This window comes from Garra rufa, chromosome 4 (assembly GCF_049309525.1).
Source record: "Garra rufa chromosome 4, GarRuf1.0, whole genome shotgun sequence".
NCBI classification, from domain to species: domain Eukaryota; kingdom Metazoa; phylum Chordata; class Actinopteri; order Cypriniformes; family Cyprinidae; genus Garra; species Garra rufa.
The window spans coordinates 48836063-48842062 of NC_133364.1; positions in this window are offsets into that span (position 1 = coordinate 48836063).

The following is a 6000-nucleotide window of genomic DNA, read 5'->3' on the forward strand; positions in this document are numbered from 1 at the left end:
CGGGCATGAACTGAGGGAGGATGCGGGGTGAGGTGTCAAGGGGTGCTGATGTGGGGGTTATAGGGATGGATTGTGCAAAACAGATTTACTGATTAGGGTTTGGTGGGCTTCCTTGATGTGGGAATGGTATGATCAGATGCATCTCTTAAAACCAGCAGCCGAGTGTTTGGATTTGATGTTGATGCTCTTGTAAATAAACTACCGGTGCTTTTTCTAAGTTCTCAATGCCTCGTTTTAAATGTCAGGGCCCTTGGAAGTCTACCAATGAAGTGTGGAGCTACTTTGTGCCTCGCAAATGGCGTAAAACAGTGATTTATTTACATGGCTATTCCGATGCCCTGTTGACTGTCACTGACAACCTGTTGTGAGCATCGGCTAACTGACCCCAGATTTCGGACAGCTGGACACAAACCGAGATGAGATATGCAAGGTACGTTCACACTCGGTATCATGATTCAATACACTTCAGGTCAAAATCACACCGGAGTTCTCCTTTAAGGTGCATTACCGCCTCACGCCGTCCGGTTGAAGTATGTTATTTTTATTTACCCGCCACGGTGGTCGGTGGGTGAAGCGAGTTTACCCGCCACAACACAAAATCCCCCGCATTTGGCTGGTGTCGGGTGCTAATTTCCATCCCTGGTAGAGATGTTATATTGGGTGAAAGTGAGCCATACAGAAGTATATGGAAAAAATTGGATCCCACTTAGGTACCCTTTGATTGAACTGATTTGGAGGTTTTTGATGATGTTGAGGTAACCCATGTGAAATTAAAGCATACTTGATTGCACTAAAAAAATACTTAGATACAAGGAAGTACATTAGTAGTACAATCTTATATTTTGTGTTAAATAAAATTGTAAAAATGATATGTTTGGATTTGGATAATAATACTGCTATTTACCTGTTTCAAAGTTATGTTATCTGCTTATTTTAAGGTGATGCCAGATGCTTTGAGATAAGAATGCTTGCAATTGCAAAGTTTGCTTTGTAAGAATGAGTAAGAAACAACTGTGTAAAGACATGCTGATGAGTTATTGCTGTGTAATCAACCACAAAGGTTAACAAGAGGGTACACAGGGGTGAAGAGAGCATGTTGCTACCCCAAGCAGAGTTGAAGCAGATGAAGACCTTGGAGAGGAAACAGAAGAGTGCTAGACGCAGACAGCAACTTAAGAGACAAAGGAAAGACCACCGTCTCATTAAGAATGAGTTGCAGAGACTGCATTAAGCGTAGAGGATACCTGATACCCTAACGAGGGATGCTTAACAGCATCTTCAATAATGCTGTTGAAAAGTTTGATTATATAACGAATAGCTAAGCTGATTTTTTATTTTATTTTTGCATTAAACTGCTTTGTATTGTAACCAAAGAATAATAGTTTTATTGTTACTAGTGCCTCTCGTGATATTTTACTTATAACTATAAAATAAACCTCGACCAAGAACAACCACAAGGGGAGTCTTCTACGTCATTCCTGAGGGACTGCAACCTGCGGGCAGGTGAGTACCTTTTGGTTTAGGCAAGATTTTAGTGCAATTGTGAAAGTATACTAAATACAACTGATGTTTAAATAGATTTTTAGTACATAGCAACAAAGTGTACTACTGCAGAAATACACATAAATAGTATATTAGTTTATTTTATAATAAAGAGTTTATTATTATATTTCTTAAAAGTATGTTTTGAATGCTTTAAAAAATAGTTCAATGTTAGTACACTTGTAGATAGTTACCCTAAGTTTAAATTAAATAGATTTTATTTAAGATATATTAGTAATGTAATCGTTAAAATTACTTTTTCCCAAACCTTCTACTTAAGTAGACTTAATATTAATACACTAATTAGTACTACACTTACATTCCTAGGTGAAAAGTGCAGTAAAATACAATTTATTTAAGTACACTTCCCTAATGTACTTAAAGTGCTCTGTTTTCATGCACTATATTTGTACTTAATATACTAAAAGTTATTCTTTAGTACTTCTCAAGATAAACTTAAGATCATCTAAGTGTAGTCAACTGTGCTATTTTGAGACACCATGAAGATGAACTGAAATGTGCTTTGAACCAGAGGTGGAAAGAGTAATAAAATATGCTACTCAAGTAAAAGTACTGTTACTTCAATGAAATTTTACTTAAGTACAAGTAAAAGTACTGGTCAAAAATCTACTCAAGTAAAAATAAGAAGTAACTCATTTAAAGTTGTACTCTGAGTAAAATTTACTGAGTAAGTTTTTTATTTATTTTATTTTTTCAACAGCAGGGGTGGGTGGGGGATTCTAGTGTTATTCAGAAATAGACAAGGGGATATAAATCTTAACCTGGTTGTTTTTAATTGAGGAAACTTTCAATAAAAAAATAATAAATAAATAAGATACAATAAAAATTAAATAACCATATAAAACATTTAGGGAAATTTTAGTGCAAATGATCCCATAAAACATTCAACATCACAGCCACTAAATGTGGCATAAACTGTGAATTCAGTAGAGCAGGGGTTCCCAACCTTTTTTATTCAGTAAATTTTACTCTCTCCGCTCAATTTTTTTATTTATTTATTTACTTCTGCAGTAAAGAGAAAAATATTTATTTTTAAATCTTTTTTATTAACCAAAACATTTGTTTTGGCTTATTATTCTTCTACTGCATGTTATAAAAAATGTAAAATTCAAACAAACTTTAAACCGAAACTTTAAATATACCTTATAAACTTTAAAGAAAACCTCTGTTAAATTCTCATTTTTTTTTAAATTATATACAGATTTAAAGCTCCTAAAATTCCTAAATTCAGACATTCTTTACAACTTCAGAGTACTTTTTCTTTTCAGCATCTAAAGAAATCACTAACACACGAATTAAGAGTTCTGTCAATAAAAAAGTAATCAATCCAGGAATAAGAATGGTGCATAAATGGTTTCATAAAATCTGAAAATATTTTAGACCTAGATGATTGAGTCAGATTACGAGGATTAGATCGATCCAAGATTGGATCAAAAACCCAATTCAGATCTCCACCGAGGATCAGCAGATGAGTATTTAAGAATGGGAATGTTACTCATCATCAAAATTCGGGGCATATACATTTACCAACAAAACCTTTTTATTGCATTAGTGTACCAGCAACAATGATGTATCTACCATTCCTGTCAGCGATAACATTGATTGGTGAGAATTGAACTTTCTTATTAATGAGAATGGCAACTTCTCTAGCTTTCGAATTAAAGTTTGAGTGAAAGACCTGTCCTACCCAAGGGCAATATAACCTATAATGATCTATAATGCGAAGGTGAGTCTCCTGTAAAAATACTAAATCAGAATTTAGACGTTTTAGGTTTGGTTAAATGTAACTCTTTGACTGAAAGGAAACATGTTTAATAGCTAATGCATTTAAAGCTGGAAAATATGCCCATTATCACACACTAATTTAGGCTGTTAAATGGCATATTCCTGTTTTTGACCTGCAGGTGTCACCAGCGCTTTATTTATTTAGACATAATTTTAAATTGACTAGTACGAAATAAAAATGTGTATACACTATGTACATTATCTACAATACAATAACTGTTGTAATATATTCTACATTAGTTAATGGTATGTAATTAATTAACACTTATACAGAATTATAATGTATTTGTTGAAATAAGTTATTACAATTAAATATTTATGTTAAAAAAAGGGTAAGAGAGAGGGGGAGGAAAGAGAGAACATTATAATGACTAGTGATTCAATGTTTAAATTGGAATTGATTAATGATCCTATTTATGTTTAACATATTTGTAGCATTAAGATCATAGCAGCACTAAACATTTGTGTTTATGTTAGAGAGGCGATAAACACATCAGACTTAATGGTTGTTTTCTGTGGGTCCCGTAAATCACCAACAGAACGCAGATGGTCTTCAGATAGATATCAACTGCCAATTAGCCCACAGCACACAAACACACTTTCAATGGGTATTAATATATGAGCTCTTTTCCAAAACGCTATAAATCCATTTGAATAGTTTTCATGAAAATGAATTTTTTTTTTACCTAGACCCATACATTTAGTTAATATTCAATTTATCCTGTTAAATTGGTCTGTTGGCTCAGTCTGAACATGTTAAACAATGATTGTTAAATTAAACAACAATATTGTCGATTATAAATTCAAAGTTTTTTTTCTTTTTTTCAAAACGCTACAAATCCTTTTTTTTTTCAAGAAATTGTTGGTTTATGTAAAAAAAAAAAAAAAAAAAAAGAGAGAACATGCAGCATATGACATCAGGGACTATAAATTACTATAAAATTAATATAAATCAAATATATACAAATGCATGAAATAAATAACAGCCAAATAAATAATAACATAAACTAAATAGTAAAATAAACTAAATATTTTATAATTTCATGTTTCACCACATAAAACAAATCATTTTAAAAGAACACACATACAAATACCATTAGATAATAAAAATACAATGTTAACATTACATTCAAATAATTTAGAAACACATTTAGGCTAATAAGTCATTCAGTGCCGAACCTGTAAAAAGTAATTACAAAATTCAATAGGCAAGTTATTTAGTAATACATTCAAAGTCTTTTTTTTTTAGTAAAGTGTCAAACCTGTAACAAGTAGGACCAATTTGTCCACTACATATGCTTAAAAAAAAAAAACGAATTATTAAAAATATTCAATAATGATAACGATATTCAATAGGCAAGTCATTCAGTAATACACTGGCATTCAGCAGAGTGTCAAACCCATAAACAGTAGGACCATTGTCTGCTATACCTAAAACAAATCACATAGTGTGTGTGTGAGATGTGCTTTGAGTGTGTCAGAGGAGAGTGAGAGTGAGTGTGTGCGTGTATGTGTCTGAGAGAGAGAGTGTGTGCGTGTGTGTGTGAGTATGGATCACGCTGCATCTTCCTCACTATGGCCTGCATTGTCAGTCACCTGATACAGTGCATCATCATAAAAAGCCCTCACCACATCAGACACACCTATTGCTCCTAACAGTGCCAGCACATCGTGCTTCTTTGCAGCCTTCACGGAGGTCCGCTTTGGAAGTAACTCTGGTTTCAGGTCAGCCCACCACTTGCCCAGCTTTAATACACTATGGAAACAATACTCCCCATTGTAAGCCATCTTTAAACCAACCTTGTTGGTACTCAAATCAAGCATGCGTGCTTCACTGATTTTAAAGCTCTTCTGAGCTTTAACACACTCTTTTGTGGCTGACCTGTAATCAAACGCTTCCCAGTCTGTCCCATAAATGTGAACGTGGCCGAATTGCTGGAGGATGGTATGGTATTCCTGTGGAAGCAGAAATGGTCAATTTTCCTGATCTTCTGCTCAATTCTGCCAAAGACTCGATCTGCTGGGAGAAAACTGTGGCCCCTTACTGGAAAGGTGTGCTCTATGCGAAGGTTGGGAAAAAACTGACGAAGTTCCATGAGCATGGACACCATGTTCATGTTTTTGTTTTGCCCAAAACAAGAGTCGCTGAACAGCCGAAGCCCCGTGGATCTGCTGACTTTGTCCTGAAGTCGAACCTTGAGGCAGTCACTCAGCGCAGAAGCAATCATATTGCTGTCTTTGCTACTCTCATTCTCCTGCCACACGTAGAGATGGACATCATCTTTTTTCTGGTGACTGTTCTCACCATGGTGCACAACAACACCAAACGAGTACAGATACATCCGCCGTGAGTAATAGGCTTTTCCTATTGGGGTTTTTGGAAGGACCATGTGTTGCATCATATCAAAACAGAGGGTCACATGACTTTCAGCAACCCTGCCTAACAAGTCATAAAACATGCGTGCTCTGCGACGATGCAAGATGAATGATGCAGATTCCATCTTCTTCTCTGTCTCAGTTAGGTTTGGATCTGTGATCCTAATCTTGTGCTTGGCACAATCAGAGCATGCATCTGTAGCTGGATGACCGAAGCCAAGATTGAAATCCTTGGAGAACACAGAGTAATAGAGAGAGTAGCTGGTCTGAGCATGG